This window comes from Bubalus kerabau, chromosome 2, assembly GCF_029407905.1.
Source record: "Bubalus kerabau isolate K-KA32 ecotype Philippines breed swamp buffalo chromosome 2, PCC_UOA_SB_1v2, whole genome shotgun sequence".
In the NCBI taxonomy this organism is placed as follows: domain Eukaryota; kingdom Metazoa; phylum Chordata; class Mammalia; order Artiodactyla; family Bovidae; genus Bubalus; species Bubalus kerabau.
This window is the reverse complement of record NC_073625.1, coordinates 185,937,386-185,964,919: the sequence shown is the minus strand read 5'-3', so window position 1 is coordinate 185,964,919 and position 27,534 is coordinate 185,937,386.

The window sequence follows — 27,534 nt, the reverse complement described above, 5'->3', positions numbered from 1 at the left end:
CCGCTAAATTATAAAAGAAAGCATATTAAATGCTGTTTGGTATTAATATTCACAATAATGTTTTAGAGTTTGCCTCATCACATTTTAAAAATCCATTTCCATCCCACTTAAATAGTCATGATCGACTCTGAGCTTGCAACCTGCAAGGGTATTTCAGAATTAAAAACACCCTATTGTCTTCTGTGCATTATTCCAATAAGTTACTAATTGTTTAATTTTGCTTTTTTCTCCAAGAAAAAGGCTATTTCACAAAGTATAATTTCTCAAACAGTAGTTTATGGTTCTCTTTATTCTGCCAGCATATAAAAGCTTCTGTTATGATTTGTATAAACTTGCCAAGTGAATTAAATCAATGTACAAAATGCATATGTTACCATGCAAATGTAGAAACCTGTCTGAGTGTGAGGGAAACCCACCCACCCTCATGCCAACAAGAGCCAGGGAGCTGCCCAAATATAGAGAAGTTTGGCTCAGGGCACAAAACAGTCATTTTATAATTCATTTACTGGGTTCCAGAACTGTTCATAATTCAATTTCCTGTAGTTTCAAGTCAGGGCTTTCTTTGTTAGTGGACTGATGCTCTGTGCAGATGGGCCAGCCACTCGCCCAAGGACTATTTCTATGTGCTTCAGCTAAGAACCCTGGAGAGTTCTTCTGACCTTCCACCCAGAAATTAAAGTAAACATGGCCATCAATTGGTTTTAAAACCTGTGTAGGAGGACTTCCCTGGTGGTCCAGTGGTTTAAGAATCTGCCTGTCAATGCAGGGGACATTGGTTCAACCTCTAGTCCAGAAGATTCCACATGCTGTGGGGTAACTAAGCCCATATACCATAACTACTGAAGCCCAGATGCCCTAGAGCCCATGCTCCACAACATGAGAACCCCACACCACAAATAGAGAGTAACCCCACTGCTCGTTGCAGCTAGGGAAAGCCCACTCACAGTTAAAAAGATCCAGCAGAGTCAAAAATAAATAAATATGTGTCATTGTTGTTCAGTTGCCAAGTCATGTCTGACCCTTTGCAACTCCATGGACTGCTGCACACCAGACTTTCCTGTCCTTCACTATCTCCAGGAATTTGCTCAAACTCATGTCCATTGAGTCAGTGATGCCATCCAACCATCTTATCCCTTGCCACCCCTTTCTCCTCTTGCCCTCAATCTTTCCCAGCATCACAGTCTTTTCCTTTTTTATATTTATAACTATATACAGGGCTTCCCTGATAGCTCAGTTGGTAAAGAATGCGCCTGCAGTGAAGGAGACCCCTGTTTGATTCCTGAGTCAGGAAGATCCTCTGGAAAAGGGATAGGCTACCCACTCCAGTATTCTTGGGCTTCTCTTGTGGCTCAGCTGGTAAAGAATCCGCCTGCAATGTGGGAGACCTGAGTTTGATCCCTGGGTTGGAAAGATCCCCTGGAGAAGGGAAAGGCTAGTATTCTGAAGGGAAAGGACAGTATTCTGGCCTGGAGAATTCCAAGGACTGTATAGTCCATGGGGTCGCAAAGAGCCGGATGCAACTTTCACTCACTTTCACTCACTCACTCATAACTATATGAATAAATTGTTTTTTAAGCCTGTACATATTTTTAGGGTATATCTAGAAACAATAAATATAAGCCATACTTCAAACAATTGTAAATTTAGCCAAAGTCACCATTCCTTTATTTTTCACAATATTTAGGTTTCTTCTCCCCATCTGCTTCTCTCTCACTCCACCCCGCCCCTCTCCATTGTCTCCACCTGGCCTGCAGCATTTCCAGGATAGAAATAGAGAGCAAAGAAGTGGTGCTGGGAGGAGAGGTAAGTTATCTGCTTTAGCTCCTCTCCCTACAGAGTGTGCACCTATGGTACCCAGCTTTGGAGGGACTCTGAAAGAATGAAATTGCTTGAAAGAAAATTGGAGCAATACACTCAAAGAGCATTTTCCCCACTTATCTTCATCTTTTGTCAAATTCCGAGTGCACTCTTTTTCTCTGAATCCCTAATTAGAGCTGTGAGATGTTCTCTGTAAGGAGAATGCATTTATTTTTTCTATGTCTTCCTTAGCATTTTTTTTCTCTTCCAGCCTTATGGAGATAACTTACATACAGCACTGTATAAATTTAAGATGTATAACATAATGATTTGACTTACGTATATCATGAAATGATGATCACAGTAAGTTTAGTGAAGATTTATCCTCTCATATGGGTGCAAAATTAAAGAAACAGAATTTTTTTCCTTGTGTGAGAACTCTTGGGATTTACTCTCTAAACCACTCTTGTTTGTACGTGCAGCAGTGTTGGTCATATTTGTCATGTTGGACATTACACCCCTAGTACTTACTTACAACTCTAGGTTTGTACCTTTTGAGCACCTTCAACCAATTCTCCCCACTCCAACTCATCCCTGCCTCTAATTGCTACAATCTGATCTCTTTTTCTATGCATTTGTTTGTTTTTAAAGTATAATTAAACTACAACACTATTTTAGTTCCTGTTATGCAACACAGTGATTTGATATTTCTATGCACATTTGGGGCTTCCCAGGTGGTAAAGAACCCACCCGTCAATGCACAAGACTTAAGAGATGCAGGTTTGATCCCTGGGTCAGGAAGATCACCTGGAGAAGGAAATGGCAACCCACTCCAGTTTTCTTTCCTTTAGAATTCCATGGACAGAGGAGGTTGGTGAGCTATGGCCCATAGGGTCACAAAAAATCAAACACAACTGATGTGACTTTATACACTTGCACACATACACATTTAAAAATGATTACCATAATAAGTCTAGTTATGATGTATCACCATACAAAGATATTACACAATGATTGACTGCACTCTCCACACTGTACATTTCATGGTTGTGACTCGTTTATTTATTTTGTACCTCTTAATCTCCAGCACCTATTTCTCTTCTCACCTCACCCCTAGCTCTGGCAAGCATCTGTTTGTTCCCTGTATCTATAACTCTGTTTTGTTACATTTGTTCACTTGTTTTGCTTGTTATGTTATGTTCATGTGTTATGTTTGTTCTTTTGTTTCTAGATTCCCAACACAAGTGAAATCACACAGTATTTGTCCATCTCTGACTTATCTCACTTAGCATAATACACTCTAAATACATCCATGTTGTTGAAAATGTCAAGAGTTCATTTTATGGCATATATATATATATATATCATATATCATATATCACATATCTCATCTTTATCCATTCACTTACTGATGGGCATTTAGTTTGCTTCCATATCTTGCCAGTGTAAATAATATTGCAATGAACATAGTGGTGCATATATCTTTTGGAATGAGTGTTTTCATTTATTTTTTTTTATAAATACCCAAGAGTGGAATTGCTGGATCATATGAGAGTTTTATTTTTAATTTTTTGAAGAATTGACATACTGTTTTCCATAGTGGCTTCACCAATTTACATTACCATCAAAGTGCACAAGGATTCCCTTTTCTTTCCTTTTTTTTTTTTTTAAGATTTTTTGATGTGGACCATTTTTAAAGTCTTTCTTAAATGTGTTACAATAGCACTTCTGCTTTATGTTTTGGTTTCTCAGCCCTGAGGCATGTGGGATCTTAGTTCCCTGACCTGGGGTTGAACCCACACTCCCTGCACTGGAAGGCAAATTCCTAACCACTGGACCACAAGGGAAGTCCTAACCAATCCCTTTTCTACGCATCGTTGCTAACAATTGTTATTGATAACATTGTTATTGATTTGTCTTCTTGATAATGGCCATTCTGGTCTTGATTTGCATTTCCCTGATAATTAGTGACATGGAGCATATTTTGATGTACCTATTATCAAAATCTGCAAATTATTTAGTTCCAAGGAGCAAAATCCTATATACTGCTGTTGTAAAACTTGGAAGTGCTTAGGAAATTGAGTACTTAGGAAACTGAAACAGATTTAAGCAATGAAGGTCCATACAGCAAGAGGAATGAACTATCTACAACAACATGCAGAAATGTAGATGAAACCTCACAAACATAATGTTGAGAAAAGCCAGACAGCAAAGATGACCTACAGTAAGTTCTAATGACACAAAATTAAAAAACAGGCAATATTAATCTCCAGTGTTAGAGGTCAGGAGAGTGGTCATTCTGGTGGCATGGGAGTGAATGGAAGGGGTCTTAGGGGAATACCTGGGGTTCTGGTTATGTTCTGAATCTTAATCTGAGTTCTCATACATAGGTGTGCTCTATGAAAATTTGTTGAGCTGGGAACACAGAAAAGTCTCTTTTCTGAAGTACATTCAGTTCAGTTCAGTCACTCAGTCATGTCCAAATCTTTGTAACCCCATGGACTGCAGCATGCCAGGCCTCCCTGTCCATCACCAACTTCCAAGTTTACTCAAACTCATGTCCACTGAGTTGGTGATGCCATCCAACCATCTCATCCTCTATCGTCACCTTCTACTCCCACTTCAATCTTTCCCAGCATCAGGGTATTTTCAAATGAGTCAGCTTTTTGCATCAGGTGGCCAGAGTACTGGAGTTTCAGCTTCAGCATCAGTCCTTCCAATGAATATTCAGGACTGGTTTCCTTTAGGATGGACTGGTTGGATTTCCTTGTAATCCAAGGGACTCTCAAGATTCTTCTCCAACACCACAATTCAAAAGCATCAATTCTTTGGTGTTCAGCTTTCTTTATAGTCCAACTCTCACATCTGTACATGACCACTGGAAAAACCAAAGCTTTGACTAGATAGACCTTTGTTGGCAAAGTAATGTCTCTGTTTTTTAATATGCTGTCTAGGTTGGCCGTAGCTTTTCTTCCAAGAAGCAAGCATCTTTTAATTTCATGGCTGTAGTCACCAACTGCAGTGATTTGGGAGCCCCAAAAAATAAAGTCTCTCACTGTTTCCATTGTTCCCCTTCTATTTCCCATGAAGTGATGGGACCTGATGCCATGATCTCAGTTTTTTGAATATTGAGTTTTAAGCCAACTTTTCCACTCTCCTCTTTCACTTTCATCGAGAGGCTCTTTAGTTCCTCTTCACTTTCTGCCATAAGGGTGGTGTCTGAGATTATTGATATTTCTCCCAGCAATCTTTATTCCAGCTTGTGCTTCTTCCAGCCCAGCATTTCTCATGATGTACTCTGCATAAAAGTTAAATAAGCAGGGTGGTAATATACAGCCTTGATGTACTCCTTTTCCTATTTGGAACCAATCTGTTGTTCCATGTCCAGTTCTAACTGTTGCTTCTTGACCTGCATACAGATTTCTCAGGAGGGAGATAAGGTGGTTTGAGATTCCCATCTCTTGAAGAATTTTCCACAGTTTGTTGTGATCCACACAGTCAAAGGCTTTGGCATAGTCAATAAAGCAGAAATCAATGCTTTTTTGGAACTCTCTTGCTTTTTCCATGATCCAACAGATGTTGGCAGTTTGATCTCTGGCTCCTCTGCCTTTTCTAAATCCAGCTTGAACATCTGAAAGTTCTTGCTTCATGTACTGCTGAAGCCTGGCTTGTAGAATTTTGAGCATTACTTTGCTAGCGTGTGAGATGAGTGAAATTATGCAGTAGTTTGAGCATTCTTTGGCATTGCCTTTCTTTGGGGTTGGAATGAAAACCGACCTATATATGTCAATAAGTTTTTTAAATGTGTGCCTTGTTGGTCCATTTCCTACTTTGGCCCTCACTACCACTTTTTTCCCTCACATTTGAACTACAGCACAGCACAGTATTCTTGCCTAGAGAATCCCATGGACAGAGGAGCTTTGTGGGCTGCAGTCCATAGGGTGGCACAGAGTTGGACACACACACACACACACAGTTTTAGAGACAGAATCCCTGTGTTCAGACAAGACCCACTCTACCATGAATATAGTTCAGTATTTGTGCAACTTCATTGGCTGACTACTAAGTTGTATAGATGGAGAGGTGAGCCCTAGGAAGCTGGGCTTTAAAACAAAACCAAAAAAAAAAAATTTTTAAGGAAGGTATATTCAATAACAGCTGGATGCCACAGGGCAGGGGGACCAGGAGTTGATTCGCAGAGTTAGCCCAAATACATCATAAACAAAGAAACAAGGAAAAAAGACCAATAAAAACGTTTAGGGAGAAAATCAGAATTCAGAGTTGATACAATATGCAATCTCAGAAGTCAAGTTTTCAACACAAAATTACAAAAAGTAAATAAAACAGTGACCCATACTCCAGAAGAAAAATATTTAATAAAAGCTGTCACTGGGGATGGTGCTAGTCACTCAGTAGTGTCCAGCTCTTTGCGACCCAATGGACTCTAGCCCATCAGGCTCCTCTTTCCTTGGAATTCTCCAGGCAAGAATACTGGAGTGGGTAGCCATTCCCTTCTCCAGGGGATCTTCCTGACCCAGGGATCAAACCCAGGTCTCCACAGGAATCTGCATTGCAGTCAGATTCTTTACCATCTGAGCCACCAGGGATGCCCAAAGAATTAAATGTTCTATTACTTTTTTGTTTTTTGATCCCAAGGGACTTGATCTGTTGTCTTTTTTTTTTTTTATAGCTACTCATTAGTGGTGGTGGTGGCTGTGTTTAGCTGACAAAGACTCAAAAGTAGCTATTATAAATAAATCAAGGAACTAAAGAAAACCAGGTGTAAAAATTTAAAGGAAATTATGACAATGAATCAACAAATGGATATTTTCAATAAGAAGTAGAAATTATAAATAAAAAACAACAAAGAAGTTCTGGAGGTGAAAAATCCAATAACCGAAATGAAACTTTCACCAAGAGGACTCAATAACAGATTTGAGATGGAAGAAAAAGTTTCTGTGGACTTGAAGATAGAGGAATAGAAATTTCCAATACGAAGAATAGAGAGAAAAAATATTAAGTAAAAATTAACAGAGCCTCAGAGACCTGTGAGTAACCATCAAGCATAACATCTACACTCAGTGAGAATCACAGAAAGGGTTAAAAAAAAAAAAAAAAAAAAAAAAACAGGAAGGAGAAGTAGAAAAAAATTGAAGGAACAACAATCAAAATTTTCCAGAATTTATGAGAAAAGCATTAATCTACCATCTTAATTCAGTGTGCTGAATCAATGACTATGAACTGGGCAACTTATTATCATGCATTTATTTTTCACAATTCTGGAACATGGCATCCAAATCAGGGCTCCAGCACCACTGGGTTCTGATGAGATAAAACTTCCTGTTGTATCCTCAGGTGGCAGAAAAAGGGAAAGCTAGTGCTCTGGCCTCTTCTGATGAAGGCATCAGTCACCTAATTACCTCCCAAAAGCCCCACCTCCAAATACCATCACATAGGAAATTAGATTTCAATATATGAATTCAGTGAATATTCAACAAATATTCAATCAACAACATCTACATATGCAAGAAGTCTGATGAATACTAAGTAGGATAAATTCAAATACTGCATAGTTGAATTGTAGAAAGGCAAAGAGAAAATCTTGAAAGTATCAAGAGAGGACATCTATGGTAGTGCAGTGGATAGAAATCCACCTGCCAATGCAGGGGACACGGATTCGATCCCAGGTCTGGGAAGAATCTACATGCCACGGAGCAATTAAGTCCGTGTGCCACAACCACTGAGCCTGTATGCCACAACTACTGAAGCCCATGCACCCTAGAGCCACACAGCAAAACTACTGAGTCCCTAGGCTGCAATTTCTGAAGCCAGAGCACCTAGAAACTGTGCTCAGTAACAAGAGAAGCCCATGCACCACAACGAAGAGTAACTCCCACATGCTGCGACTAGAGAAAGCCCCAGCACAGCAAGGAAGACCCAGTGCAAGAATAAATTTTTTTAAAAAAGAAAATAATTTAAAAAATAGAAAAATAATTCATGAACAGAAGAGCATCAACATGATTGATGGGCATCTTCATCTAACAAGAGAAAGCCAGAAAGCTGGAGAATGACATATTCAATGTACTTAAAACCAAAAAAAAAAAAACCTATCAATCAAGAATTCTAACTATTGCAGTAACCATTTTGCAATATATACACACATCAAATCAGCATGCACAACTAAAACTAATACAACTGTTAGATGTAAACTGTATCTCAGTAAAACTGGTGGGGGGCAGAGAATTCTATATCCAACAAATGTCTTCTTCGAAAATGAAAGTAAAATAAAGATATTTCCAGATGAACAAAGAATCCATTGCTAGCAGACTACATTACAGGAAATACTAAAGGAAGTTCTTCAGGCTGAAAGAAAATGGCACCAGCTGGTAAACAATCCAGGGAAAGAAATTAATAGCTCACAAAATGGTAAATATGGAGCTTAAAGTCTATAAACGTATTTTTTCTTATTTAGCCTCTTAACTTCTTCAATAGACACAGATTCTACAAAACCATCACTCTAACATTGTATTGTTGGATTTCTAACTTCTATAAATTTAATGTATAAGACAACAACAGTACAATTGGAAGTGAAAGTAAAGTCACTCAGTCGTGTCCAACTCCTTGTGACCCCATGGACTGTAGCCCACCAGGTTCCTCTGTTCATGGAAATTCCCAGGCAGAAATACTGGAGTGGGTTGCCATTTCCTTCTCCAGGGAATCTTCCCAACCCAGGGATCAAACCCAGGTCTCCTGAATTGCAGGCAGACGCTTTAGCATCTGAGACAATTGGAAGAGGGATTAAAAAAAAGAAGGCAGGGACACACATGGTGCCTGGGTTCAATCTCTGGTCAGGAAACTAGATCCTGCATGAAGGACCTAAAGATTCCTGTGTGTGTGTGTGTGTATGTGTGTGTCTGTGTGTGTGTGTGCATGATCAGTCATGTCCAACTCTTTGCGACCCCATGGACCATAGCCCTCCAGGCTCCTCTGTGCATGGGATTTCCCAGGCAAGAATACTGGAGTGGGTTGCCATTTTCTTCTTCAGGGTATCTTCCCAACCAAGGAATTAAGCCCACATCTCCTGTAGCTCCTGCATTGGCAGGCAGATTCTTTACCACTGAGCCACCTAGGAAGCCTCTACGAAGATCAAAGTCCCACTTGCTACAACTAAGGCCCAGTGCAGACCAAAAAAAAAAATTTTTTTTAAGGAGAAGGGGACAAATTTCTACATTTTACTAGAATTAAGTTAATATTAGTTTGAAGTGGCTTATGACAAATTAAGTCATATTATGATCCCTAACTCAACCAAAGAAAAAACTCAAAAGTGATACATCTTTTTAAATCAGCAGGAATGTATGTTTAAAAATACTTACCACCAGTCAGAATGGCTGCGATCCAAAAGTCTACAAGTAATAAGTGCTGGAGAGGGTGTGGAGAAAAGGGAACCCTCTTACACTGTTGGTGGGAATGCAAACTAGTACAACCACTATGGAGAACAGTGTGGAGATTCCTTAAAAAACTGGAAATAGAACTGCCTTATGACCCAGCAATCCCACTGCTGGGCATACACACTGAGGAAACCAGAAGGGAAAGAGACACGTGTACCCCAATGTTCATCGCAGCACTGTTTATAATAGCCAGGACATGGAAGCAACCTAGATGTCCATCAGCAGATGAATGGATAAGAAAGCTGTGGTACATATACACAATGGAGTATTACTCAGCCATTAAAAAGAATACATTTGCACCAGTTCTAATGAGGTGGATGAAACTGGAGCCTATTATACAGAGTGAAGTAAGCCAGAAAGAGAAACACCAATAGAGTATACTAACGCATATATATGGAATTTAGAAAGATGGTAACAATAGCCCTGTGTACGAGACAGCAAAAGAGACACTGATGTATAGAACAGTCTTATGGACTCTGTGGGAGAGGGAGAGGGTGGGAAGATTTGGGAGAATGGCATTGAAACATGTATGATATCATGTATGAAATGAGTTGCCAGTCCAGGTTCGATGCACGATACTGGATGCTTGGGGCTAGTGCACTGGGACGACCCAGAGGGATGGTATGGGGAGGGAGGAGGGAGGAGGGTTCAGGATGGGGAACACATGTATACCTGTGGCGGATTCATTTTGATATTTGGCAAAACTAACACAATTATGTAAAGTTTAAAAATAAAATAAAATTAAAAAAAAATACTTACCATAAAAATCAGCTTTTAAAAGGAATAGAACATTTACATTCATTATATGAATCTAAGCATTGTAAACAGCATTTACTGTTTTCAGAGTTTTTTTTTTTTTACTTGTATCGGGCAGAACCGGTTTGGTTGGAAGGAACATCAGATCCAGTGAAAAAATGGATTAGGAATGTGACTGGCCGTCCCAGGAGCTGAGGAGTTGTCAGGAGCCACTCCCTTTCTGCGGCCCCAGGGATTTTGGCCTATGCTCCTTTCCTCACTTTGCTCCCCAGCCTCAGTGTTGGTTTACCACCACACACTGAGCTCCCAACATTTACCAGCCCCAGGGCTACTCGACCTTACAGATATGGCCTCACCTCTGTCTGACCAAGTACGTTCTTTTTCTTCAGTCTCAAGAGAGGCTCTCATTGGTAGCCTGACAGTCACCTGTCATCTCTCCTGATCACCTTTCCCTTTTGGTGTTGGGAGAGGCTGAGCAGAAGAACTTCAGCAAGGGCTGGGAGAGGCCAGCAAAGTGACTCAGGTGACTGCACTACTTTCTTTACTGGAAAAGGAACATCACTTTGCTTTTTCCCTATACACTGGCATGTCTGGTGGACACATTTAGTATTGTACATTCATTTTTAGTCAGAAATCTTGACAAGTGCCCTGAATCTAAAGAGAATTTTTTGGTCTCAGCAGTGGTCAGGGACCAGAACAGGGGCCTTCTCTGGGAGCAGTGGTTGAGCTAGGTGGGGCAGGACCCCAGGAACTGGGAAGAGGGGATACTCTGGCCTGAGATGCACAGCAGAAGCACCATGGGAGGTGTTAGTACCAGGAGATGCTGGGGCTGCTGTCAAGAAGGACTGACTGGGAATCTCTGGAGGGGGGGGGGGGGCGTCCCAGGGGACAGAAATGTGGTCCTGACACTGAGAATCACTTATATAAAGGAAAATCTTGGCAAAATAGTGACATCCAGAAATTTTAAATAATCTCATAAAAACTTAGGTGTTATGGGGAGGAGTGTGTGGAAAATAGAGCCAAGGAAATAAACTCCAAAAGATTGCGTGTCAGGACTTCCCTAGTGGTCCAGTGGTTGAGAGTGTACCTTACAATACAGTGGACAGACATGGGTTCAATCCTCAGTTAGAGAACTAAGATCTCACTTGCCAGAGTGCATCTAAGCCCATGCACCACAACTATTGAGCCCAAGCACTTCAACAAGAGAGTCTATGAGCTGCAGTGAAAGATCCTGCATGACGCAAGGAGGACCCTGCTTGCCACAACTAAGATCTGATGCAGCCAAATAAATAAACATTCAAAACAAACAAAGGGCTGTGTACGATATCCTGGACATTGTTAGCCTTGTGTTTTGGAGACTGAGTCCTCTGATGGATGTGGATGGCTGTCTGAGGAGAGGTAATTCATGGCTTTGGACTCAGACTGCACTCTGTCTCCAGCAGGTGCTGATTTCCTCAGCTGATGTCCTTTCCCTTAGCTGGGCTCTATCCCTCTCTGGTCGGTTCAGGGATCAGGCAGGATGGTGAAGCTTCTGCTGAGAACTGGGGACACCCTCCCTCTGGTCCCTTCCTTCCCAAGATCACCCATCACTCACCAGTGCCTGTGATTTCACCTGCCTCTGTTCTCTGACCATTCAGGAAAGAAAGAATCAAGATTTTTACAGGAGTTTTGTCTTTTCCATGGGTCTTGGCATGCTGCCAGGCTCAAGGCCATGAAAACAGTTAACTCTTTCCAGGCTATTCTCATTTTTCAAGGGTCATCACTGAATCACCTGCTTTTCCTCATTCTTCTGTGTTGTTTGTGTGTTTTGGGTCCAAAGTTTTACTTGTCTTCTGTAGGGTGCTCAGAATGAGGGAGACAGGAATGACTTGGGGTTCCAAGGCACCTGGCGGTGACTGACATCAATGAGCTGAGAGACACATGGAGAACACAAGCCGTTATGAGGCTGAGGATGTTGGAGGTGAAAGAGGAACAGGATTCAAGTCCCCTCCACTTGAAACCGAGCAGGGTCCTGTGGGGCTCCCAGGCACGTAGGTCTCTTTTTTGTTCCCCATTTCATTTGGCAAGACTCCAGCCTCCATGACCTTCCCTGAATTCCAAAGGGCAGATTTAAACAGTTGAGGCTCCAATACTTTGGCTACCTGATGTGAAGAGCTGACTCACTGGAAAACACCCTGAGGCTGGGAAAGATTAAGGGCTGGAGGAAAAGAGGGCAACAGAAGATGAGATGGTTGGATAGCGTCACTGACTCATTGGACATAAATGTGTGCAAACTCCAGGAGGTAGTGAAGGACAGGGGAGCATGGCTTGCCGCAGTCCATGGAGTTTCAGAGTCGGACATGACATAGTGACTGAACAGCAACAACAATCAAGGGAGGAGCAGCCAAGAAACCATCTGAGATGAGATTAAAGGAACCATAGAACTCATCAAAATTAGGAGACCAACCGCCTGAGACCCTGTTCAAATCTTAGTGACCCCACATTTGAATCTTCATTATAAAACCCTTCATCAGATACTCCCAGGTTGGGACACAGTTTTTTGAGGCAGAAGCCCACTGTTTCCCTCTTGCTCTGCCAAAGTAATCAGTTCAGTTCAGTTCAGTTGCTCAGTCATGTCCAAGCATTAGGGTCTTTTCTAATGAGTCATCTTTTCATATCAGATGGCCAAAGTATTGGAGCTTCAGTTTCAGCATCAGTCCTTCCAATGAATATTCAGGACTGATCTCCTTTAGGATTGATTGAGTGCAAGGCACTCTCAAGGGTCTTCTCCAATGCCACAGTTCAAAAGCATTAATTCATTGGCACTCAGTTTTCTTTATGATTCAGCTTTCACATCTACACACGACCACTGGAAAAATGATAGCTTTGACTCAGTTCAGTTCAGTTCAGTCGCTCAGTCGTGTCCAACTTTCTGCGACCCCATGAATCGCAGCACGCCAGGCCTCCCTGTCCATCACCAACTCCCGGAATTCACTCAGACTCACGTCCATCGAGTCAGTGATGCCATCCAGCCATCTCATCCTCTGTCATCCCCTTCTCCTTCTGCCCCCCAATCCCTCCCAGCATCAGAGTCTTTTCCAATGAGTCAACTCTTCGCATGAGGTGGCCAAAGTACTGGAGTTTCAGCTTCAGCATCATTCCCTCCAAAGAAATCCTAGGGCTGATCTCCTTCAGAATGGACTGGTTGGATCTCCTTGCAGTCCAAGGGACTCTCAAGAGTCTTCCCCAACACCACAGTTCAAAAGCATCAATTCTTCGGCGCTCAGCTTCCTTCACAGTCCAACTCTCACAGCCATACATACTGGAAAAATCATAGCCTTGACTAGATGGACCTGTGATGGCAAAGTAATGTCTCTGCTTTTCAATATGCTATCTAGGTTGATCATAATTTTTCTTCCAAGGAGTAAGTGTCTTTTAATTTCATGGCTGCAATCACCATCTGCAGTATTTTGCAGCCCCCAAAAAATAAAGTCTGGCACTGTTTCCACATCTATTTCCCATGCAGTGATAGGACCAGATGCCATGATCTTCGTTTTCTGAATGTGGAGCTTTAAGCCAACTTTTTCACTCTCCTCTTTCACCTCCATCAAGAGGCTTTTTAGTTCCTCTTCACTTTCTGCCATAAGGGTGGTGTCATCTGCATATCTGAGGTGATTGATATTTCTCCCAGCAATCTTGATTGCAGCTTGTGCTTCTTCCAGCCCAGCATTTCTCATGATGTACTCTGCATATAAGTTAAATAAGCAGGGTGACAATATACAGTCTTGACGTACTCCTTTTCCTATTTGGAATCAGTCTGTTGTTCCATGTCCAGTTCTAACTGTTGCTTCCTGACCTGCATACAAATTTCTCAAGAGGCAGGTCAGGTGGTCTGGTATTCCCATCTCTTTCAGAATTTTCCACAGTTTATTGTGATCCACACAGTCAAAGGCTTTGGCATAGTCAATAAAGCAGAAATAGATGTTTTTCTGGAACTCTCTTGCTTTTTCCATGATCCAGCAGATGTTGGCAATTTGATCTCTGGTTCCTCTGCCTTTTCTAAAACCCGCTTGAACATCAGGAAGTTCACGGTTCACGTATTGCTGAAGCCTGGTTTGGAGAATTTTGAGCATTACTTTACTAGCGTGTGAGATGAGTGCAATTGTGTGGTAGTATGAGCATTCTTTGGCATTCACTTTCTTTGGGGTTGGAATGAAAACTGACCTTTTCCAGTCCTGTGGCCACTGCTGAGTTTTCCAAATTTGCTGGCATATTGAGTGCAGCACTTTCACAACATCATCTTTCAGGATTTGAAATAGCTCAACTGGAATTCCATCACCTCCACTAGCTTTGTTCGTAGTGATGCTTTCTAAGGCCCACTTGACTTCACATTCCAGGATGTCTGGCTCTAGGTCAATGATCACACCATCATGATTATCTGGGTCGTGAAGATCTTTTTTGTACAGTTCTTCTGTGTATTCTTGCCACCTCTTCTTAATATCTTCTGCTTCTGTTGGGTCCATACCATTTCTGTCTTTTATCAAGCCCATCTTTGCATGAAATGTTCCCTTGGTATCTCTAATTTTCTTGAAGAGATCTCTAGTCTTTCCCATTCCATTGTTTTCCTCTATTTCTTTGCATCGATCACTAGACAGACCTTGGTCGGCACAGTAATGTCTCTGTTTTTTAATATGCTGTCTAGATTCTCCTTTTCTACTACACCCAAAAGTCTGTCTCCAAGAATTTGATTCAATACTGATGTACAGAGAAGCCGAGCTTTCTGTAACATACCTCCAACCCCCACCTCCCTCAGATGGAGACAGGGATCCTGGGAGAAAACAGCATCCAAATTTCCCTTTGGGGCCTCTGGAAACCCATTCTGATGGATTATTCAGACCAAGAGAGCCATGCTCCGTTCTGGGGCAGGAATGCCCTCAGGCTTCACTCTCTACTTTATCACTGGGTGTGAAGGGGTCAAGAAGCCATGAAAGATAACTCAGATAGGAAAACACTAGAGGGGGGGAAAAGTGTCTTTCTCCTTGCCTTAACCTGTAAATGCATGCAAAGTGAATGAAAACTCCAGCCAGGTGGAATCTCAACAACCATTTGAAGATTATATGGAGGAATAAAGGTTTGTAAATGCTAAGTCAACTTTGAAAAATCAGTAAAATAGTGGGCTTGGCCAAGTAGATACAAAGACATACCTCAAAGTTAGAGCAATAAAAAAGTGTGCCATAAGCACCCAAGATGGACGGGTCATGGTGGAGAGATCTGACAAAATGTGGTCGGCCCACTGGAGAAGGGAATGGCAAACCACTTCAGTATTCTTGCCTTGAGAACCCCATGAACATTATGAAAACACAAAAAGATAGGACACTGAAAGGTAAACTCCTCTGGTCAGTAGGTGCCCAATAAGCTACTGGAGATCAGTGGAGAAATAACTCCAGAAAGAATGAAGAGGTGGAGCCAAAGCAAAAACAACACCCAGTTGTGGATATGACTGGTGGTAGAAGTAAAGTCCAATGCTGTAAAGAACAATATTGCATAGGAACCTGGAATGTTAGCTCCATGAATCAAGGTAAATTGGAAATGGTCAAACAGGAGACGGCAAGAGTGAAATACACATTCTAGGAATCAGTGAACTAAAATGGAATGAAATGGGTGGATTTAACTCAGATGACCATTATATCCACTACTGTGGGCAAGAATCCTTTAGAAGAAATGGAGTAGCCATCATAGTCAATGAAAGAGTCTGAAATTCAGTACTTGGGTGCAGTCTCAAAAATGACAGAATGATCTCTGTTCGTTTCCAAGGCAAGCCATTCAATATCACAGTAATCCAAGTGTATGCCCCAACCACAAACGCCAAAGAAGCTGAAGTTGAATGGTTCTATGATGACCTACAAGACCTTCTAGAACTAACACCATCATAGGGGACCAGAATGCAAAAGCAGGAAGTCAAGAAATACCTGGAGTAACAGGTAGGTTTGGTCTCGGAGTACAAAATAGTTTTACCAAGAGAACACACTGGTCATAGCAAACACCCTCTTCCAACAACACAAGAGACAACTCTATGCATGGATGTCACCAGATGGGCAATACCAAAAGCAGATTGATTACATTCTTTGCAGCCAAAGATGGAGAAGATCCATACAGTCAGCAAAAACAAATCCAGAAGCCGACTGTGGCTCAGATAATGAACTCCTTATTGCCAAATTCAGACTTAAATTGAAGAAATTAGGGAAAACCACTATACCATTCAGGTATGACCTAAATCAAATCCCTTACATCATAAAGAGGAAGTGACAAATAGATTCAAAGGATTAGATCTGATAGAGTGCCTGAAGAACTATGGCCCAAGGTTCATCACATTGAGGTGCAGGAGGCAGTGATCCCCAAGAAAAAGAAATGCAAAAAGGAAAAATGGTTGTCTGAGGAGGCCTTACAAATAGATGAGAAAAGAAGAGAAGTGAAAGGCAAAAGAGAAAACGAAAGATATACCCATCTGAATGCAGAGTGCCAAAGAATAGCAAGGAGAGATTTCATGCAAAGATGGGCACAATAATGGACAGAAACAGTATGGACCTAACAGAAGCAGAAGATATTAAGAAGAGGTGACAAGAATACACAGAAGAACTATACAAAAAAGATCTTAATGACCCAGATAATCACAATGGTGTGATCACTCACCTAGAGCCAGACATCCTAGAATGGGAAGTCAAGTGGGTCTTAGAAAGCATGACTAAGAACAAAGCTAATGGAGGTGATGGAATTCCAGTTGAGATCTTTTAAATCTTAAAAGATGATGCTTTGAAAGTGCTGCACCCAATATGCCAGCAAATTTGGAAAACTCAGTAGTGGCCACAGGACTGGAAAAAGTCAGTTTTCATTCCAATCCCAAAGAAAGACAATGCCAAAGAATGTTCAGACTACTACAAATTGCACTCATCTCACACACTAGCAAACTAATGCTCAAAATTCTTCAAGTAAGGCTTCAACAGTACCTGAACCAAGAACTTCCAGATGTTCAAGCTGGAAAGGCAGAGGAACCAGAGATCAAATAGCCAACATCTGCTGGATCATAGAAAAAGCAAGAGAGTTGCAGAAAAACATCAACTTCTGCTTTATTGACCATGCCAAAGCTGTTTGGATCACAACAAACTGTGGAAAATTCTTCAAGAGATGGGAATACCAAACACCTGACCTGCCTCCTGAGAAATCTGTATGCAGGTCAAGAAGCAACAGTTAGAACTGGACATGGAACAACAGACTGGTTCCAAATTGGGAAGGGAGTATGTCAAAGCTACATATTGTCACCCTGCTTATTTAACTCATATGCAGAGTACATCGTGAGAAATGCTGGGCTGGATGAAGCACAAGCTGGAATCAAGATTGCCGGGAAAAATATCAATAACCTCAGATATGCAGATGACACCATCCTTATGTCAGAAAGTGAAGAGGAACTACAGAGCCTCTCAAAGTGAAAAAGGAGAGTGGAAAAGTTGGCTTAAAACTCAACATTCAAAAAACTGAGATAATGGCATCTGGTCCCATCACTTCATGGCAAATAAATGGGGAAACAATGGAAACAGTGACAGACTTTATTTTCCTGGTCTCCAAAATCACTGTAGATGGTGACTGCAGCCATGAAGTTAAAGGATACTTGTCTCTTTAGAAAAGCTATGACCAAAAAGCAAAGATATCACTTTGCTGATGTCAAAAGTAATGTTTTTCCAGTAGTCATGTATGGATGTGAGTGTTGGACCCTAAAAAAAGTTGAGTGCCAAAGAACTTATGCTTTTGAACTATGGTGCTGGAGAAGACTCTTGAGAGTCCCTTGGATTGCAAGGAGATCAAATCAGTCAATCCTAAAGGAAATTAGTCCTGAATATTCGTTGGAAGAACTGATGCTGAAGCTGAAGCTCCAATACTTTGGCCACCTGATGTGAAGAGCTGACATTCTTTTCTAGGAAAGACTGAGGGCAGGAGGAGAAGGGAACAGCAGAGGATGGGATGGTTGGATGGCATCACCAACTTGATGGACATGAGTTTAAAACAAGCTCCAGGAGTTGGTGATGGACAGGCAAGCCTGCTACAGTCCATGGGGCTGCAAAGAGTCGGACACAACTGAGTGACTGAACTGAACTGAACTGAAGCACAAAAATAGAAAATGAATCAAAAGGGACAGAATAGACAGCCCTGAGTAAAACCTGGGTCTATATGGGAATTCTTTTTTTTTTCTTTCTTTCTTTCTCTGTGTGTGCTCAGTCCCATTGTTAGAGAAAACCAATTAGGAAAGAGCAGATTACACATGTATACCTGTGGCGGATTCATTTTGATATTTGGCAAAACTAATACAATTATGTAAAGTTTAAAAATAAAATAAAATTTAAAAAAAAAAAGGAAAGAGCAGATTGTTTAGTTGATAGTACTGTGGAAATTGTAAGGGTATCAAGCAAAATAAAATCAAATTTCTATCTAATATACAAATAATGTGAGCTCTAGATTGATTCAACACTGACATGAGAAAGGTAAAACTATGAAGTTAGTAGAGAAAGATAAGAGAGTACCTTAATGATTGACCCGTAAGGTAGGACTTCTTAAGCAGAACTTCAGGTGCACAGAAAAGCTGGTAAGTTTGATGACATGAAAATGAAGGACTATGGGGACTTCCCTGTTGGTCCAGTGGTTAGGACTTTGCATTTCCACTGCAGGGGGCATGAATTTGATCCCTGGTCAGGGAGTTAAGATCCCATAAGCCAAATATCACAGCCAAAAACAAAGAAAGAAAATGAAGGACTTTTGGTCAAGAAAGATCATCATAGACTAAGATAATAGGTAACAAAGTGAGAGAAGATTTTGAAAGAAATAAATCAACAAGGTATTAAAAATGTGGAACAAGAAATGTCTGCAAGCAAAAGAAAAATCTTAACAACCCTGATAGAAAAGGGGTTAAAAACAACTTACAGGCAGGAAGCTGTGGAAGTCCCCTGCACTTGAAGGGGTGCTCAAAATCCTTAGTAGGCAGAAAAATGCAAATTAATACCACTGAAAATCACTTTACACCTCTCAACCTGGAATTAATTCAAAAGCTGACTGATACCAAGAACTGGCAAGGGTGTGGGGCTCCCTGGACCTTGTACTGGCTCTGCTGGTGGGAGTAATGGCAGGGGCACTTTCTGAGGCACAGGCTGTTCCTGGTTTAGGCATATTAAGCCAAATCACTCCATTGTTGTTGTTTAGCTCCTAAATTGTGTCGGACTCTTTGCCACCCCACGGACTAGTCCGCCAGGCTCCTCTGTCTGTGGGATTCTCCAGGCAAGAATATTGGAGTAGGTTGCCATTTCCTCCTCCAAAGCAGCTTCCTGACCCAGGGATTGAACCCAAGTCTCCTGTGTCTTATGCATTGCAGGTGAATTCTCAAATCACCCCAATGACCCAGCGATTCTGACCCCAGGTGTGGGAATTCTTACCCAGTCCATGGTGGAGAGGTGTTTTAAAATGTTTACTGCAATAAGCAGCTCACAAAAGGATAAATACTGCTTGATCCCACTTCTATATGGTACCTGCTACTGCTGCTGCTAAGTCACTTCAGTTGTGTCTGACTCTGTGCAACCCCATGGACTGTAGCCCACCAGGCTCCTCCAACCATGGGGTTTTCCAGGAAAGAGTACTGGAGTGGGGTGCCATTGCCTTCTCCGATATGGTACCTAGAGCAGTCAGATTCATCTAGACAGGAAGTAGAAGGGCAGTCACCAGGGGCTGGGTAGGGGAAATGGAGAGTTAGTATTTAATGGGGACAGAGTTTCACCTGGGGAAGTTCTGGAGACAGATGATGGTGAACAAGTGGGTATGGATGTGTGCACCTGAGAAGGTATGCTTGTGATGGGGGGTTGTCACTTGAATATCCAGGCTCAAGGAGAAGGTCTGTGTTAGTCCAGAGTGGGAGATAAATCAGGGGCACAGGTTGGGACTAGATTGAGAGTTTGAACTTGATCTCTGAAGCCAGGTCAGTAAGGTTTTAGAACAATACAGTGCAGGGTTGGTAGAAGTATGCAGACAGGGATGGAAGGAGCAAGATGTCATCAAGGTAGATGGCCCCTAACACTGTGGACCAGATCAAGGGAGCAGGTGAACACCAGGCTCACAACCTGCACCCCTTCCCTTCTCCTTGTAGCTCCACACGTTTTCAGCCCCCAGGTTCTAGTATTGCAGGTGAATTTGAGGTTCTTCTTCATTGAGAAAGAATTCGGAGATGAAGCAAAGAGGTTGAGAAAGTAAAGTGAAAGCTTATTTGAGCAAAGATACACTCTCAGGGCTTCTTTAAGTGGCTCAGTGGTAAAGAACCCACCTGCCAATGCAGGAGACTCAGGAGACATGGGTTCGATCCCTGGGTTAGGAAGGTCCCCTGGAGAAGAGAATGGCAACCCACTCCAGTATTCTTGCCTGGAGAATTCCATGGACAGAGAAGCCTGGCGGGCTACAGTCCATGGTGCTGCAAAGAATCAGACATGACTTAGAGACTGAGCATGCAAGTCTTACTATAATGAGATCACAGTGAGCAAAAGATTACATTTAGACACAGAAGATTCCTGCCCTTCCACTGCTTTTGCTACTTGGACCCTTATCACCCAAAATATGCAGCTTCCAGTCAGTCTGAAGGTTCCTGCTTTCCTCTCTCTGCCCATGGACCCTCACTGTTTACAAATTGTGTGATTTCCTGCTGCCTGGCCCCGTCCCCTTTTCTCTGGCTCAGACCTAGCTACCTGCCTGCTGTAACACCAGCAGCCTTCCAGCCCCCTAGGGTCTAAGGTGGACACACTGGAGGTGCAGTCTACCTTCAAAAGGACGGACCCGGAACTGCCCTGGTGGTCCAGTGGTTGAGACTCCACACTTCCACTTCAGGAGGCATGGGTTCAATCCCTGGTCAGGGAACCAAGATTTGGTGTGTCCCATGGTCCAATCCCCCCACCCCTAAAAAAAGAAAGCACTGGGAAAATAATCTAGAAAGGAGTGTGTGTGTGTGTTTTAGTCGCTCAGTCATGCCTAACTCTTTGCTACCCATGGACTGTAGCCCACCAGGCTCCTCTGTCCATGGGATTCTCAGGCAAGAATATTGGAGTGGGTTGCCATTCCCTTCTCCAGGGGATCTTCCTGACCTGGGGATTGAACCTGGGTCTCCTGTATTGCAGGAAGATTCTTTAGCATCTGAGTCACCCAGGAAGCCCTAGAAAGGGGTGGATATAGCTATATGTTTAACTGATTCACTTTTCTGTGCAGCAGAAGCTAACACAACATTGTAAATCATCTGTACTCCAATAAAAATATTTTTAAAAAGAGGATGGATCAAGGAAGAGCTCACACTGAAACTAGAAATGGCCTGGATCACTTCTAGGGGTTGAGGAGTGCTCAATGGTGACACCCCAAACTTCACAACTCAAGATGTTGAACTTGAATCACTCACCAGCCACCAGCTACCCTGCTTTGCAGAGAGTTCCTGCTGAGCCACCACGCCTTCTGAAACACTTGAATAAAGAAATGGGTGGGAATATTGGCACTAAACTTACACAGAAAAGAATCAAGTTGTATTCAATCCAAGCCCAGATCAATCCATCTCTTTGATCTTCCCTTCACTCAGTCATGTCTGACTCTTTGCGACCCCATGGACAGTAGCCTACCAGGCTCCGCCGTCCATGGGATTTTCCAGGCAAGAATATTGGAGTGGGCTGCCATTTCCTTCTCCAGGGGATCTTCTCAACCCAGGGATCGAACCCGGGTCTCCTGCATTGCAGACAGATGCTTTACCATCTGAGCCACCAGGGAAGCCAGGTTAATAGGGGCTGGGCAGGGGCTGGAATGCAGGAAGCTGAGATGAATCAGTACTGCCCAGTTACCACCCAGTGAAACGGATACTTCTCAAGGAGCCAGGAACTAATTCATGAGGTCACATCCCCAGCAACAGACAATTGTGATTATTCACATGGCAGTAAACCCAGAGTCGAATCTTTCTGGATGACCCAGGAGGAGGAGCTCCAATACTTTGGCCACCTGATGTAAAGAGCTGACTCACTGGGAAAGACCTTGATGCTGGGAAATATTGAAGGTAGGGGGAGAAGAAGGCAACAGGATGAAATGGTTGGATGGCATCACCAACTCAATGAACATGAGTTTGAGCAAACTCCAGGAGATGGTGAAGGACAGAAAAACCTGGAGTGCTACAGTCCGTGGGGTCACAAAGAGTAGGATCCAACTGAGCAACTGAACAACAACAGAAATACTTCATAAGCAAACAATCTGAATGAATCATACAAAATAATACAAGATTGGAAAGCTTTGGAGATTATGGTTTGTTAGCCCATCATTTCATATCTGGCAAAGAGAGAGTCTGAGTCACTAATTGGAACAATGTTTCTGGATTTGTCTCCACTGGCATCCTTTGGGTTGTCCCCAGAGCTTACAGAGGAAAAGGAAGACGTTTTCAGTGCCACACCCTCTGCACGTATTCTTTGCGATTTCCACCCAAGCAGCTATCTCAGCAGAAAACTCAGAAGCTGGGTCAAGCAGAGCTTGCCCTATTAACTGGGACCAAAAGCCCACATCCCATGACATTCAGTAAGTCAGGCAGAGCAAGATGTCATTCCCAAAAGAGATACCTACATGGGTGTGCTCCTGCAGTCAGCTGATAACCACAGACCCAGAAGCATTTCTGGGGGGAAAAAATGGTGGAGATATTTTGGTTAGACTTCCTAAAATTTCCCCAGAGTGATAAGGTAAGGGAAGAAGTCATTCTTCTATAATAACTCAGCTGCTTTTCCAACCACAAGACTTTGTACACCCACCACCAAAGCACAAGTTCAACCTCAAGAAAAGGTCCTCCCTGACTGAGCCCAGCAGCCATAAAACATGCTGATAATTTAACTCTGTGACCCTTTCCAACTTATGTGTGAGGAAAAAAAAAAAATCCTAACTAAAGTCAGATGATAAATGGCAAATGATTAAGTTATTCTCCATATGCATGCTGTATGTACCATTCTAATGGCAGGAAATGAAGAGGAACTGAAGAGCCTCTTGATGAGGGTGAAAGAGGACAGTGAAAAGGCTGGCTTAAAACTCAACATTCAAACAACTAAGATCATGGCATCCAGTCCCATCACTTCATGGCAAATAGATGGGGATAAAGTAAAAACAGTGGCAGATTTTGTTTTCCTGGGCTCCAAAATCACTGCGGATGGTGACTGCAGCCATGAAATTGAAAGACACTTGCTCCTTGGAAGAAAAGCTATGGCACACCTAGACACGATATTAAAAAGCAAAGATATCACTTTGCTGATGTCAAAGCTATGGTTTTTCCAGTAGTCATGTATGGATGTGAGACCATAAAGAAGGCTGAGCACCGAAGAACTGATGGTTTCCAATTGTGGTGCTGGAGAAGACTCTTGAGAGTTTCTTGGACAGAAAGATCAAACTATTCAATCCTAAAGAAAATGTACCCTGAATATTCACTGGAAGGACGGATGCTGATGATGAAGCTCCAATACTTTGGCCACCTGATGGAAAGAGCCAACTCATTGGAAAAGACCCTGATGCTGAGAAAGATTGAAGGCCACAGGAGAAAGGGGCAGCAGAGGATGAGATGGTTGGATGGCATCACCAACTCAATGGACATGAGTTTGAGCAAACTCTGGGATATGGTGAAGGACAGGGAAGCCTGGCATGCTACAGTTCATGGGGTCGCAAAGTCAGACATGACTTGGCAACTGAACAACAATGTACACAAGAGCTTATTCTTCACTATGAAAAGAGCTTTTAAAAATCAGTAAGGAGCCACCCAATAGTTGGGGGGAAAAACAGGATTTAAATAGGTAGTTGACATGAAAGCATAGGAAAATAGTCTCAAGCTGGCTCATAATTACAGAAACTAAGATAAAAATAATTAAAATGCTTTCTTTTCAATGTTGGCAAAAATTTAAAGTTTAGGTATGAGAAACAAGCATTCTCATACAGCGTGGGCTGCAGTGTAAGTACAATATCTGTGGGGAAATTTGGCAACATATATTTAAAATGTACAAACTAGCACAGTTTAAATTCTTAAAATATTCCTTAAGAATTTATTCTATGCAAAGAAGACATACAGATGGCCAATGGGCACATAAAAAGATGCTCAACATTACTAATCATCAGGGAAATGCAAATCAAAACTGCAATGAGGTACCGTCTCACACCAGTCAGAATGGCCACCACCAAAAAGTCTACAAATATATTGCTGGAGAGGGTGTGGAGAAAAGGGAACCCTCCTACACTGTTGGTGGGAATGTAAGCAGGTACAGTCACTGTGAAAAGCAGTATGGAGGTTCCTTAAAAGGCTAAAAATAGAGGATTTCCTGGCAGTCCAGTGATTAAGACTCCTTGCTTCCAATTCAGAGAGCGCAGGTTTGATCCCTAGTTGGGAAACTAAGATCTCACACCCCAGGCAGTGCAGCCAAAAATTAAAAAAACAAAAAAGTTAAAAGTAAAGTTACCATGTGATCCAGAAGCCCCACTCCTGGGCATATATATGGAGAAAAACATGCTACATGAACTCTGATGTTCATTTCAGCACTATTTACAATAGCCAGGACATGGAAGCAATCTAAATGTCCATTGACAGATAAATGGATAAAGTATATGTGGTACATACATACAACAGAATATTATTCAACCATAAAAGAATAAAATAATGCCATTTGCAGCAACCATGGATGGACCTAGAGACCATTACAAGTGAAGTAAGTCAGACAGAGAAAGATAAGTATCATATCACTTACATGTGGAATTTAAAACAACAACAACAACAAAAAAAAAAACAGTATGAATGAACTTACTTACAAAACAGAAATAAAGTCACAGATGTAGAAAACAAGTGTATGATTACCAGGGGGAAAGAGAAGGAAAGGAGAGATAAATTGGGAAATGGGGATTGACATATACACAATACTATATATAAAATAGACAACTAATAAACACCTACTGTATAGTAGGGAACTCTACTCAATATTCTCCAATGATCTATATGGAAAAATAATATTTAAACAAAAAAGAGTGGATATATGAATACATATGGACTTCCCTGGTGGCTCAGTGGTAAAGAATCTGCCTGACAATGTAGGAGACACAGGTTTGATCTCTAGATCTGGAAGATCCTTTAGAGAAGGAAATGATAACCCACTCCAGTATTCTTGCTTGGGAAATCCTATGGACAGAGGAGCCTGGTGGGCTACAATCCATGATGTCCCAAAAGAGTGGGACATGACTTAGTGTCTAAACAACAACAATGTGTATATATATATATATATATATATATATATATATATATAACTGATTCACTTTGCTGTACACCTGAAACTAATGCAACATTGTAAACCAAATATATTCCAATCAAAATTAAAACAATATAATATAAAATACATAAACAATAAGGTCCTTCTGTATAGCACAGGGAACTATATTCAATATCCCATAATAAACCATAATAGAAAAGAATATGTGTATATATATATATAACTGAATCATGGTGCTGTTCACTAGAAACTAGCAGAACATTGTAAATCAACTATACGTTAATCAAAATTTTTTAATTAAAAAAATGACTGCTCAAAAATGTTTATAGTAGCACTATTTGCTATAGCAAATAAGTAGAAACTGCCCCCAAGGTCTACAGTATAAACCTGGTTAAGTCAACATAGTAATGATACTATGCTGTTTTTTTCCCAAAAAATCCAAAAGATTTATATGTGCTGATATGGAAAGATTGCCTGGATATTTTAAGTAGAAAGAAAAGAAGAGTAGAAAATAAAGTCCACACTATACTATATTTACTGCACTATACATAGTCTTCTTAAACATTTTACAATTTGATTTTTAATTTATATACTATATATATATATGAATTCCAGAAGAATATACAAAAACTATTTTAATAGTTTTTTATTAATTATGAATAAATCACTAATATTAGCCATTATTAAATGATTACTTCTAAAGACGGGGGAAAGAATTGGCAAGAGAAAGTGAATTTTGACTCATCCGTTTGAATCTTTTGTTTTACCATGAACATGTATTATATTGATCATTTCTTTAGAGTGACTCTAATGTTGAAGGGACCCCAGTGGTGGAGAGCACATGTAATAGCTTAAGGGCACTTGGTGCAGACTTACAGGCTTTGTTCATATGAGTCCTTGTTTATTGATATTCCAACATAATTTACACCCACTCTTTACGGGGACTTTAACCCTTCAAGAAAGTTCTTGACTTTCCATGGATTGATATTATGCATGTGCACACTTAATTGGGTCTTCTGCAGGGTGGTACAATTTGCCCCTGCCCCCTGGCTTCTATTGCTGCATTACTAAGACAGGCAGAAACAGATGGAGACAGAGACAACTAAAGGCATCTCTTTATTCCCAGGTAACATTCGTTGGGAGAAGGCAATGGCACCCCACTCCAGTACTCTTGCCTGGCAAATCCCATGAAGGGAGGAGCCTGGTAGGCTGCAGTCCATGGGGTCGCGAAGAGTCGGACGTGACTCAGCAACTTCTGTTTCACTTTTCGCTTTCATGCTTTGGAGAAGGAAATGGCAACCTACTCCAGTGTTCTTGCCTGGAGAATCCCAGGGATGGGGGAGCCTGTTGGGCTGCCGTCTATGGGGTCACACAGAGTCGGGCATGACTGAAGTGACGCAGCAGCAACATTCATTGATCATGGAGAAAGCAAAGGAATTCCAGAAAAACATTTACTGCTGTTTCTTCGACTATGCTAAAGCCTTTGACTGTGTGAAACACAACAAACTGGAAAATTCTTAGTGAGATGGAAGTACCAGAGAACCTTACCTATCTGCTAAGAAACCTATGTGCAGGTCAAGAAGCAACAGTTAGAACTGAACATGGAACAATGACTGGTTCAAAATTGGGAAAGGAGTATGACAAGGCTGTATATTGTCACCCTGTTTATTTAACTTATGTGCAGAGTACATCATGAAAAATGCTGGGCTGAAGGAATCACAAGCTGGAATCAAGATCAAAACCTCAGATATGCAGATGATACCACTCTAATGGTAGACACTGAAGAGGAACTAAAGAGCTGCTTGATGACGGTGTAAGAGAGTGAAAAAGCTGCCTTAAAATGCAACATTCAAAATACTAAGATCATGCCATCTGGTCCCATCTCTTCATGACAAATAGATGGGGAAAAGTGGAATCAGTGACACATTTTATTTTCTTTGGCTCCAAAATCACTGTGGACAGTGACTGCCCTATGAAATTAAAAGACACTTGCTCCTTGGAAGGAAAGCTATGACAAACCTAGACAGCATATTCAAAAGCAGAAACATCACTTTACCAACAAAGGTCTATATAGTCAAAACTGTGGTTGTTCCAGTAGTCATGTACAGATGTGAAAATTGGACTATAAAAAAGGCTGAGCACTGAAGAATTAATGACTTCAAACTATGAGCTGGAAAAGACTCCTGAGAGTCCCCTGGACAGCAAGAAGATCAAACCAGTCAGTCCTAAAGGAAATC